Raw genomic sequence first — 13,726 nt, 5'->3', positions numbered from 1 at the left:
TTGAAAAATTAGTATTTTTATGTTAAATAGGGTGATGAGGTATTTCATGGTTGTTGTTGTTGTTAAATACCCTCAAGTCAGTCTCAACTCATGGTAACCCTGTGGATGAATGAGACATTTCTAAGGCTCCATGTCCTCCCCTGCTCTCCTTAGTCCTTGCAAATTCATACCTGTGACCAGCTTAATAGAGGAACAGCCTTCCTCTCTTTCTACTTCCCTTCAACTTTCCTAGCATTATTTTTTTCCAATGAGCTGTGCTTTCTCATGATGTGACCAAAGTATGACAGCCTCCGTTTTGTCATATTGCGTTCAAGGAGGGTTCAGGCTAAATCTATTCTAGGATCCATTTGTTTGTCTTTTTAGCTGTCCACAAAATCCTCATTATGCTTTCCCAGCACAACTCAAATCAATTGATTTTGCAGCCACTCATTCACAAACCATAAGATTGCAAGTTCAATACCAGCCAAGGGCTCAGGCTCGACCCAGACTTGCATCCTTCCAAAGTCACTAAAATGAGTACCCAGCTTGTTGGGGGCAATTAGCTTACAGTTGTAAACTGCTAAGAGCAGCAATGATGGATCTTACCTCATTCTCTGAAGGCAGCCTAAAGGCATCCCATAGGCAGTCCGTATGCAACCCAAGCTTATACTATGGCTTTTCAAGAACAGGAGATTATGTTCTTAAAAAGCTATGGGATAAGTCTGGGTTGCATATGGGCTGCTTATGGGGAGTGCAGTAAGATCCATCATTGATGGGTTAAACATGCATCCATCCCATTGGGGATAGTCACATGTAATAATCTCCAGTGTCTGATTCATACACTGGCAGGACTTCCCTTTGCTTAATAGAACAGTGAACATTGGTTGTGCCCCAGTGCCTCCCTTTAATCTGACACACAGATAATTTAATACTAGAAATGATTAATTCACACCAGTCCTTCACTGTGTGATTTTGCTCCATTAATAAGTAGGAAATAAAATTTCATAGAAACCAACATGGTTTAGGGATTTGAGTGTTATACTATGATGAGTCTGGAGACAAGGGTTCAAATCCTTACTCAGCCATGGAACCCCACTGGGTGATCTTGGACAAGTGATCCTCTCTCAACATCAGAGGAAGACAATGTCACACCTCCTCTGAACAAATCTTGCAAAGAAACCCCTGTGATAGGTTCATCTTAGGAACCTATCACAGGGTTGCCATAAGTCAGAAATTACTTGAAGACACACAACAACAAGGCCTGTATAGCCAATTAATTTGTGTGACCATGTCTTATTGTGTGAAGCATGCAGATTATATGCTATGTGTATAAAGGAAGAAACCTCTTTCCTATTACAAGCAAATCCCTATCCTTGGTTACATATGAAAGAGAACATTGATTTACTCTCCATGAAGTAATCATCATACTTACACTAATTCAACAAATCTCAAAGGAAACTAGTGTTTCTTTTTACATATACAATGGATCCTTGGTATCCTCTAGAGTTTGGTTCCAGGAACCTCTATGGATACCAAAATCCGTGGATGCTGAAGTCCCATTATAAGGTACTAAAATAGTGTCCTCTATATAAAATGGCAAAATTTTTGGATTTTTAAAACCATTTTCAAGCCATGGATGGTTAAATCTATGGATGCAGTATCTGTGGATATGGAAAGTCAAATATATATATTTATCATTAATATGATAGGGTTTTCTCCCTATTTTTTAACTTTTGTATATTTTAATTGTTGTAAGATGCATTAAATTGCTCTTTTTTAAGAAAATAAAACAATAAACAAACAAATGACAAGGTTATTCTGGGAATTATCAACTAAGCTGTGCTATCATGCTACATTATTATTAATGGTAATACTGCTACTGCTATCAACAGTAAGGCCTATAGTATACAGCATACCTTGTTTCCAACTAAATAATCATACAAACCCCTGGATTCTGCTGTGTAAGGCTGTTGCCATACTGCAGAATTAATGCAGTTTGGTACCGCTTTAACTGTGATGGCTTCATCCTATGGAATCCTGTAGTTTCTTGTGGCACCAGAGATCTCTTAAAGAGAAGGCTAAATCTGTCACAAAACTACAAATCCCAGAATCCCTTAGCATTTATCCATGGCAATTAAAGTGGTGTCAAACTGCATTAATGCTGCAGAGCAGATGTAGCACAAATACCACAAGGCTGCATTAGTCATAGCACAAAGCCATTAGGTGCATAATGGGCATATTGTTTGCATTTTATTTTTAATGAACTCTGTAGTTTTTAATTGATAAAGGAGATAAATGATATAGCAAATAATCTGAGAACTGGAGACCATGGAGACTGCTGGGAAAATTGGCTGCAGGACTAATTTTGGTTTAATTGAGCACTAATGCGCCTTTTTATAATAGAACCCACAGTACGGAATGTGTCTGACTGATGTTCTCTGCATGTGATGTGTGTCTGTGTTTGATAAGCATAAATTGCATAGCACTACCATAAAATTATTTACTTTTATCAAATCCTACTTACATCCCCAGGCAATATGAATTATGATGCAGCCGTGATTACTTAATCTGCAAACCCAGAAATCTTTAAGCAGAGTTTCACATTCTAGTGTATTTATGTTGAAATAGTCCTGCAACAATTAAAATCTCAAAAAGCTGAGCTTTGCAGTGGAGGGGTCGTTTTGGTGACAGATTACAACAAATACATATTGTTGGGAACAATGTCCCTTTAAGATGTTGTAAAATAGTTTGTACGGCTGAAAATGATAAGTAACACCAGGTGTTGACCCTTAGCTATCGCCACTGTATATAAGTGCTCTGAGACTCATTGGTGTGTTGGTTGGAGAAAGTGGATGGTTGTACAGCAGACAGTGAATGTTGGGGGAAGATGAAGAAGAGTTTGTAAACACCTTGTATATATTGCAACAAGAGATAAAAGAACCTCCAAGGACTTTGGAAGAATTCAATTGTGTCTGTGAATCATTCAAGGTTGGTCAGTGCAATATTGCCAAACACTGAAAACTAAGCTGGTGCTTCTGCACTGCTGTTAATAGCTATTGTTGAGGACAACTAACCCAGACAATGCTGAAAGTTAACATCTCTGGTGGCCTAAGTTTTTGTTTTTGCTGCTGCACATTAGCCGGACATAGAAGAGAGCCAACACATATTTCACCTGTTTCATTCATTGAAATACCTGTTAGTCTATACTGGTTGAATTGAACCTGTAAACTGGACAATATCAAGGCACTTCAGATGGAAATCAGAGATCTCTTTGTATTTCCACCTACATCTTTTACAGCTCTAGGAAATGTAGGTTGCAAACTAGGACTTGATCTAGCCAGTGTGATCGCTGAGTTCCACTGAATGCAATGGGAAAATTTAATGATATGGGTTTTCTTTGCATGTAAATAGTGGAAAGGGCTTATCGCTGCTAGATTATTTTACATATTTACTATGAATTACCTTGAGACATACAGATAAAGGAAACCTTATGAAAAAATGTACCATCTAAAAAACAGCAGCACTCCAGAAGTGAGATTTTTTTATTTTTATTTCTCTTCTGCTGCCACAGGAACCAGTAGGCATATCTTCATTTTGGTCCCCATCTGTCACATCTTTCAGGCCTCCATTTGTCTGAACTGTTAGCCGACAAAAATAAATAAATAAAGATTGAATGCACTTGTACTGCAACTTGAAATTTTCTATTACATTGGAAAACAGATTATTCTAACTTCCAATACATTGGTCTAGGAATTCTTCAAGATGCAGCAAAGCCAAATTTTCCCCACTTTCTAATTTAATTGAGATAGCAGTGTAGCACACATCAGAGACCCTTCAGAGACCTCTCACTTCTTGTGTGACTTGGGAATCAATACCTAACCTGCAGTCAAGCATCCCTTATTGAATCATCCTTACTTAATCATTCTTTCCTTTTGTGCTCCTGGGAGTCTTCTTTCCAGTTGCCACCCTACCACTTAGGAAAATTTTGTTTTTCAGATTTAATATGTAGTCCTAGTCATAGAATCATAGAATCATAGAATCATAGAATCATAGAATCGTAGAGTTGGAAGAGACCACTAGGGCCATCCAGTCCAACCCCCTGCCATGCAGGAAATCCAAATCAAAGCATCCCTGACAGATGGCCATCCAGCCTCTGTTTAAAGACCTCCAAGGAAGGAGACTCTATCACTTGACCTAAGCCTGATTTCAGGAGAGTGGTCTTGCTGCACACATTCTAGCTGGGATCTTGTTAGTGGAATAGAGAGACATATGTCAACCTGACACCTACATATGCCTTTTTTATATATATACAGAAGTTGGCATTACCTTCCATGGCACTACCCAAAGACCTCCAGACATACTGTAGAACCTTGGTAGGGTCCTATGGCCATCCCATGCCTGATAGAGAGTGGGAGTAGGATTGGCTGCAGAGACCTGTGGAGGATTCCAGTAGAGTTCACCTGGCAATGCAATCATTTTCCATAGAGTTATAGGGATATAGCTTCTCTGATCTCTCCTTCCATCAGTTTCCACAAGGCATAGGTAAAACCATGGAGTGGGGGCTGCACAGCTCTACAGTAGGTTTGGGGTTCAGTGAACAGCTGGCTGTAGCATAATTGCACATGATGAACTACTATGCAACACTGAGCTGTATAGGATGCCAACCTTAATCTTATCTAAGGTGTTTTACAGACCACCCAAAAGGGCGGTCTGCCACTGCCCTTCTTTGCTGTGTGAGGGAACTGCAGCAGAAAAACCGCGTGGTTCCCCGACGCAGCAAAAAGAAGCCACAAAAAGTGGCTTCTTTTTTCAGCGCCATTGTGACACCGAGACGTGCGGACACTAAGCATTTGTCACGTCAAAATGGCGGCACACATCTGTATAGGGTGCCGCCATTTTGATGCCCTTGTTATGTGTGAGGGGCAAGGCATGTCAGGAAGCGCCACCCCTCGCATGTAACGACGGCGCCCAATAGGGCCCGTCAGGAATGCACCTTAGAATTCCCAGATTTTGATCTCTATCTTTGCACTACTTCATCTATCGGACATTGACCTCTCCAGCTAGTGCTTGATTTTCCTGTCCTCTTTTAAAACCATCTTGCTGCTGTAAACCCATTTCCTTGCCTTGCTTGTTTACACACAGATCAGAAATATACATCTCCAATACCTTGATTTACTTTCCTTTCCATTCAGTTTTTTCTCTTTACTCCTCTGCATCATGTTATTGTTGTTAATCACTCTTGAGTCAATCTTGAGCCATGGCAACCCTGTGAATGAAACATCTCCAAGACCCTCTGTCCTCCAATGTTCTGCTTAGTTCCTGCAAACTCATATCCATATCCTTAATTGAGTCTATCAGTCTAGCATGTGGCCTTCCTCTCTTTCTATTTCTCTTCACTTTTCCTAGCATTATTGTTTTTTCCAATGAGTTGTGCTTTCTCATAATGTATCCAAAGTACAACAGCCTCAGTTTTGTCATCTTGGCTTCCAGGGAAATTTCTGGCTTGATCTGCTCTAGGACACATTTATCTTTTTGGAATCCCCAGGGTTCTTCTCCAACACCACATCTCAAATTACTTAATTTTCTTCCTATCTTAACTGTCCAGCTCTCACATCCATATATAGTAATAGGGAATATAATAGCTTGCATAAATCTAATTTTTGTGCTCAGTTGTATATATTTGCATTTTGGGATCTTTTCTAGTTCTTTTATATAGCTGCTCTGCTCATTCTTAACCTTCTTCTGATTTCCTGGCTGCAATGCCCATTCCTATCAATGTTTGATCCCAGGTATGAGAATTCTTTTCCTATTTCTATGTCTTCATTGTCTCTAGATTGAATTTGTGTAGATTCTTCATGGTTGTTATTTTTGTTTTCTTTTTGTTCAACAGTAAGCCTGCTTTTGCACTCTCTTGGTCTTCATTAATAGTTGTTCCAGGTCTGGGAAGTTTTCTGCTAGTATTATGGTGTCACCTGCATATCTTAGATGGTTGATATGCCTTCCTCATGTTATCACTCCTCCTCCTCCTATGTCCAAACCTGCTTTTCTTACAATATGTTCTGCATACAAGTTGAAGAGACAGTGTGATAATATGCATCCTTGTCTGACCCGTTTGTGAACTGGGAACCATTCTGTTTCTCTGTGTTCTGTTCTAAAATTGCAGCAGAAACAAGAAGGGGAAGGTTAGGGAAGCTAACAAATAACAAACAATATCTCTTTACACTACTTGAATTCCACTCCTGCCATCTTCCTCCAAAACTAAAGTGGCACTGCACCACCACTCTTGATTCGCATTGCTGACATTTCATTTCTTCCTCTTTTTTTAGTCCTCTGACTCTCCTTTGGACAAGGCTTTTGGAATTTTGCTTCTATTTTATATATTTTTATTAAAATCTTCATTTCCTCTATCCTGAGTAGCAAGACTAAAGGTTTCATGTGTGCCTTTATATTTTGGTAAATGATCCTTTATATTTGTGTATATGTGTGTGTGTGTGTGTCTTGCCCTCAAACAGCCACAGCTTTTTTGAGACTAATAATGGGATTAATACCTAAAACTTGTATCATTCCTCTTCCAAGTGGAAGAAGAAATTTCATCCAGATTTGGCATATGAGTGGGTTTAAATTGTTTAAAAATAAATAAATAAATTGTTTTAACCATTCTGTTTTAGATGTCACTTGACTTAACACGCCTTTAGTCTTTAAATAATTTTAATGTTAAACTGTTCAAACTGATTTTCTTCTGGGCCACCCTGAGATCCTTGGATATAGGCTGGGATATAAATATGTTAATAAAAGAAAGAAAATAAATATTTGAAAAAACAGCCACAACAACTCAGCACCAATACATGAAAGCTATTTTTGGGTTTGTGCTGGCAGAATGTATATCCCTGCCCACCTCCTGCCAAAACAATGCAAATAAAGAGACCCAGAGCAGTGGGGAAAAAAGGATTATGTTTGTGGGCTATGGCCTTGGGAGTTGAGATCTTAATGCTGAGATGGGGAGGGGTGCATAATAGTGAAGGGTGTGTGGAGAGATGCAGGGACAGGAGAGGTTGAAAAATAGTGTTACCAAGATTGGATTTTTACAAAACACCCCTAAAATCCCCACGTATAAAATACATTTGCGGAGGTAATTAGATGCCCCCACCTTAGCATTGCTTGCATGCAGAAACCTCTGAGAGGGCCTTAATGTGCTTAGTGTGAAAACATTCTTTCTCATGACCCTATACAAAAAGGCATGATGGGAAATAGTCTTCCACTAGGGCAAAGTGAGCATCCCACGTACTCAGCGAAGGCACAGATAGGAGTCGCCAGCAGGAAGGATCCTCTCACACCTTTGGGCAGATTGATAACACCAAGATGCTATGCAGAACAAAGCTATTCCGGCTTTGATTACCTTTTCCCATCAAAGAGGCTGACTATAGATCAAGCAATGTGTAAATTTGGTTTTACTTTGAAAGTAAGAAAACAATCTCCGCTGAGGACAGGGAAAAACCCTATAAAAAGCCCTGCCATTGTTTTGTTCTCTGTTCTGCTTTGGAATCCAGACGGCTTCTTAACAAAACGGTTATCACAAATATATGCCATGCCTAAACCCTAGCAATTCATGAGTATTGGAATGCAAAGGTTGTTAACTCCTAACAATTTCACTCCCTCAGGTCTAGACTGATTTTGCTTACATCCATGTTGACATGGGCTTCACACTAAGAAAAAGAAAAAAAAATAGGAACCATTTATCTTCTCCTGTCTTACAAAGTATTTCCAGTTGATTACACTCTTCTTAAAATATGATAGAAAGGAAGAAAGTAGTTCCACCTGCGTCTGTAGGATTTGCATATGGTAGGACAGAGTAGGATCATAGCAGCTTTTAAATAGTTAGATGGAAACCTCACCTAAGAATTGCTTCCTAAGGAAGCCTCAGCCTTCTGACAGATTGTAGTAAATACCTTACCCATTCATCCACTGCCATTCATTATGGCATACTTTACACTGGGATTTAGTAAATGCAAATAAAGGAAATCCTCTTTATGATACTGCAAAAATGCAGATTAGCATGCTAAGTATTAATTTATGCAAAATGAGCATTAAAGTTTCCATAACTGAATAATTTTATTGATAACCTATCGGCTGAGCCCTGCAAACATTCTCTTGCAGGAACATATAATGGAATTGTTTTACGAGTAGTTATAATTGCCATCTTCAAACTGCATACACCAGCATATATTAACAGAAATCCTGCTGAAATCTTGGGAAAAGTGACAGAAATACCAGGGCAACTTTACAGTGTAATAATTATACAATCCATACTCCATTCTAGGAAGTTAAAAGATTATAGAGATTGCTTCAGTGTCAGTTTTTGTATTTACAGTGTTTGCATACTCACTAATCATTTCCCAAAGACAAATGTTTCTAGTCATTTATAATTGATTAATATTACTTAATTATGTATGTTTTTTTAAAAAAGCAAAATTCATTTAAAAGTCTTATTAACAGCTTAAATAACAAACATTTTCTATGCAGGGACTCTATTGTAATATTGTGGCAGCAGATCATATTAGAGGAGTGATTATTCCATTGGGAAAAAATGGCAATATCTATCACAGCAAGTTGTGCAAGTTAGGAGGAGTTCCCATACTAATAAAACACAAAACACTGGCTTTTCATTTGAGATAAAAACCATCTGATAATGTTTCAATTGCTGCTTTGAAATACAAATGTAGCAGACGTTACTTTGTTAAATACTATCAGATGCTTTAAACAAAGGTATTTTGTCATTTACTTCATAGCATTTGCTTAGCTGTGAGAGAACTGAAGCTCAGTTCTTAGGAAGGGGGACAAGAACACATTTCCAACCACTGTGAAAAAACCATGGGTAGAATTATAGGCCTGTTACAGACTGCCAAAATAAAGCTGCTTCAGGTCTCTTTGGAGGTATGTTGTTTAAATGATGCATGGGTCCTAAGAGTCCGGAGGTCGTGCCAAAGCCACACTCCATTCCTAAGTACTGGAGTGCAGCTTTGGTGCAGCTTCTGGATACTTAGGATGCATGCATCATTCAAATAGCATACCTCCAAAGAGACCCGAAGCAGCTTTATTTTGGCAGTCTGTAACAGGCCATAGAATCTTAAATGGAAGGGAGCAAAAGGCCATTTAGTCCAATGCTCTATCATGGAAGAATACACAACTAAAGTACTCCTGAAAGATGCCCATCCAAGCACTCCCTGTGTGTATGTACCTTCAGTTTGTCCATCCACTTATCACAGTGATTTCCAAATTTTGGTCCTCCATGTTTTCTGGACTTCAACTCCCAGAAATCTCAGACAGCTTGGTTAATGGTCAGGAATTCTGGGAGATGAAGTCCAAAGCATTTAGAGGACCCAAGTTTGGGAACCTCCAACTTATGGCAACCCCATGAATTTTGTAAGATTTTCTTAGGCAGGGAATACTCAGTGGTTTTTTTTTACAGTTCCAGTTCCCTGCTGAGCTTCCAAGATCAGATGGGATCTGGTGCCTTTAGGATATTTAGGCAAAGATTTACAGCCTCCATGGATGGAGAGTCCACCACCCATGGGGCATGTCATTCCAGAATAGCCATCTAACAGCTCTTGAAGTAAAGACGTTCCTAATGTCTATGTGAAATCTTTTCTTTTAATTGGAATCCATTGGTTCATATTCCAGTCCCTGGAGCAACAGAAAACAAGCTTGCTTCATTTTCTACATGACAACCTCTTTCTATATTTAAAGATATAGATATTAAAACATATAAATATTAAAGATGGTGTTCTTCAAAAGGCTTGGTTTCCAAACATTTGATCATCTTAGGGCCAGAAGAGGCAGGCCTGAAAAGCCAGCTACTGGGCAGCTTGGGAGTATGGTGTTTAGATGCCGAATGCACCCAAGACATCTGGAAGCTGCCCTGGCTGTCCAGACGTGTATGGTTTCCAGCCCCTCTGGGGGCATGGAGTTTAAATGCCACATGCTTCCGGAGCAGCTTAAAGCCACCCTTAGGTTGCACTGGGGCCACTGAAGACAGCTTTTTACCAGCTCATTTGGACCAGCATCAGTGTGAATTGGGGCTGCAGCATGCGTTTGCTGTGGCTCCAGAGCGACTTGGCTGTCTGTTCTGCTCCTTAGTTGCCCTTCTTTGAGCACATTCTACGTAGTCCTTTTTGAACTGAAAAGAGCTACCCAGAACTGGACATAGTATTCCAGGTGAGGTCTGATAAAAGTAGAATCTTATTTTTGTGTGCTTGCAAATCATTCCTGACTTACATTAACCCCATGGCAACCTATTATGCAGTTTTCTTGGCAAGATTTTTTCATAGGGGGTTTGCCTTCACCTACCTCTGAGTATGAGAGAGTGTGACTTGCCCAAGGCCATCTAGTAGATTTTCATGGCTGAGTGGGGATTTGAATCCTGCTCTCCAGAGTCATAGTCCAATATTTCAAAAACTGCACCATACTGGTTCCCGAAGCAGAATAGAGTGGCACTATTACTTCTCTTGATCTGGACCCTATACTTTTCTTGATAGCCCAGAACTGTGATGGATTTTCTGGCTGCTGCATCATACTGTTGACTCTTATTTAGCTTGTGGCCTTCCAAGACTCCTAGATCCTTTTCATGTGCACAATTTTCAAGCCAGGGATCAGCCATTATATATCTTTGCATTTCATTTTTCTTGCCTAGATGTAGTTCCTTGGGTACATCACTGGGCTGCAGTTCCTATATACCTAATGACTTCAATAGGAGATGACTTCCCTGCAACCACACTGCAAATTTAAAAAATAGCCACATAAATCTGTATGTCACTAGTACACCATTTATTTTTGCAGACAACCAGCATATCCAACATTATATAGTCCATGGGCCATATTGTTGCCATCCTCTGGAGTTTACAGTGGTGGACTCCCATGTACCAGTATTGTCCCTTATTGTTTTAACTTCTGCCTCACCATTTTGTTTAGGGAACTGGTTGAGTCTCAGTGACATATAATCAAGAACCCTCAGAACACATATATTTGTCAATGTCTGAAGTCAAATTAGGGCAGGGGGTATAATCATTGTGAATACTCCCTCTTTTTATAGTTATGATTCAACAAGCAGTGCAGGAAATCTTTATGTTCTTTTGTTCATATGTATGCCATCTCATCATATTAATATTTTGGTGAAGAAACAGTGGCAACTTGTGACTTCTATATCAATGGAGAGGTGAAGCTGCTCTAGCTCTTCATCTAAACTTCATCTATCCAAGGTGATGAACCTATTTTGGGAAAAGTAATACGCACTTTCTACCACTCCACTTCTTGTTATTTGCTGTCAAGTTAACTTCAGCTTATGATGACCTTATGAATGAGAGATCTCCCAGTTACCAACAGCCCTGCTTAAGTCTTACAAACTTGATTGAGTATAGCCTCCTGTAATGTAGTCTCCTTCTTTTGCTACTGCCTACTACTTCACCAAGCATCATTGTCACAGTTTATTCATCTTTGCTTCTAGGTTTCTAGAGAGTTCAGGTTTGATCTGCTTCAAGACCTGTTCACATGTCTTTTTAGCAACCCATGGTATCTCTCCAGCACCACATTTCCAGTAAGTTGATTCTCTTCCTTTCTACTTTCTTCACTGTCCAGCTTGAACAACCATACAGGATTTTATCTAATTCCTTTACAGTTGCTTTTCCTAGTTTTAGTCTTTTACTGATTTCTTGACTATAGTCTCCATTTTGATTGATGACTGAGCCAAAGTATACAAAATCTTTTAACTTTTCAATATCTTCATTAGGCACTTTAAAGTTATGTAACTCCTCTAGTCTGGACTTAAAGGTCAGAATGGAGTCACTGTCCAGGTGTCCAGTTATCAGGGAGTGGAATTGCAGGAACTGGGCATATCAGCATAACTGGACATATCAACATTAATCAGTATTAATGTATATACCCTACAGTGCACACATTAAATAATATTAATGATGGGAGGCATTCCCACAGTGTAGATATGATTGTAAGACTGATGAGTGGTTCAACTGAGTCTGCAAAATACCATCAGGCTGAATCAACATGAAAACTGTATCCCAGCTCCTCTGTGTAGCATCGCTGTCCTAGTTTGACACCTTTACTGCCACACATGACCCCCATTATGTAGCAACATCAGAGTGGGGAGGGGGGTGTTTCTACAGTGTGCAAATGTTTATTGTTTGGTTTATGTCTGGTCACATGACCACAGCAGCTGTGAGTTTTTAAAATTCCCACAATGCATGCACATATTTGTATATTTTCTAAATCAAATAGCATGTGTCCTACAGGGTAGTAAAACAGCAGTGTTTTGTTTTCTTTGTTTGGGAATAATTCTTTTTCAGGAATTATAGAAGAACCATCTTTGTATATTCCAATCTGAAGACCCAAATGTGTCAAACATTGACACAGCCCTTTTGATACACATGTAGATTCAGACATTTGTCCTTTCACTGTTCACAAGGCATGACTTCAGGTTCATTTTTAACACCACAATCAAATGATTCACAGGAGGTGAACAAGAGGACCTCTATTCTTTTTGAAGAGGCCTTACACAATTCCCATAATTTCTGACAATTCAGGCTGTGATAACTTTTGTGATTTCCCCCCCATTTACTTTTATTCATACCATACATGAGGCCGGACAACTCCCAAACTTTAATCCAACAAATGTGGCTCTAGCAGCCTCTGCTGGCAGAACACTTGCTTGTCCTGTCATCATTAATTAATGAGGGATCTTGCAAATACCTAAAGGGGGAAAAAACATGTTCAACTTGCTAGGGCAAATTCGCTCCTGCTACAGAACAATGTGTTTATTAGATGCTGTCAAGCCTTGTCACTTACTAAAATCATATTAAATGGTGGGACTCCAAGGAAACTTAGCATTTTTCTCTATTTGAATAGTTGCCCAGTTTCCTGACTAAAACCACAACACTTTTGGAAGAAAATTCCTCAGTTTTCAATTTCAGAATGAATTTGTAATGAACAGTGAAACTAGAATGCACTGTTCATTTCAAATTATCATACCTGTTACATTATCACACTAAATAATTGTATGGAGGTTACTGAGATATCATATGATTATGACTTGCTTTAGAAAATAAATAATTTTGTGACAGGAACTTTACTGAAATGTTTCAAAGTTTTTGTGTTCAAAGAGAGCAGAGGTGAGAAGAGTGTGGCTTGACCCTAAAATTAATTAAATACATTCTCACAATGCTTTGTCTCATCTTGAAATATTTTATTGCGAGATTTGTTTTAAAAGTCAGTGAGCACTTTCATCTCATTCTTAAAATCATTCAAGGAATTATGCCGCTGACTGGTATTTCCAAAATAACCTAGAAAAAAATTCCCTGTCACTGCAGCTGGATCTATAGAGCTAAATATCCTATGAAACTCATCCAAGCAGTCTTCACACCCACACATGTACGTGCATATGTGCTCTCACTGTCTCTCTCTCTCTGCCTCTTTCTGTGTACACACACACACAAGGAATACCTTTAAAAAATCAGAATACCAGCCATTCTAGACATTCCAAAGCTGTTGGATTCTAAACAAATTGAATTTTTTAATACTATTTTAAGGGCAACCCATAGAAAACACATTAAATCAAATTGTAAAATTTTCCTGATTTAAATCACAATGTACTTGAGGATGGAGCAAGCTTGTTTTCTGTTGCTCCAGAGACTAGAACACACAACAGTGGATGCAAGCTCCAGGAACAGAAATTCCACCTGAACAT

The sequence above is a fragment of the Sceloporus occidentalis genome, unplaced genomic scaffold, assembly GCF_023333645.1.
Source record: "Sceloporus occidentalis isolate IW3139 unplaced genomic scaffold, rSceOcc1.0.p SCAF_4, whole genome shotgun sequence".
Classification (NCBI taxonomy): Eukaryota; Metazoa; Chordata; class Lepidosauria; order Squamata; family Phrynosomatidae; genus Sceloporus; species Sceloporus occidentalis.
This window is presented reverse-complemented; position numbering follows the sequence as displayed.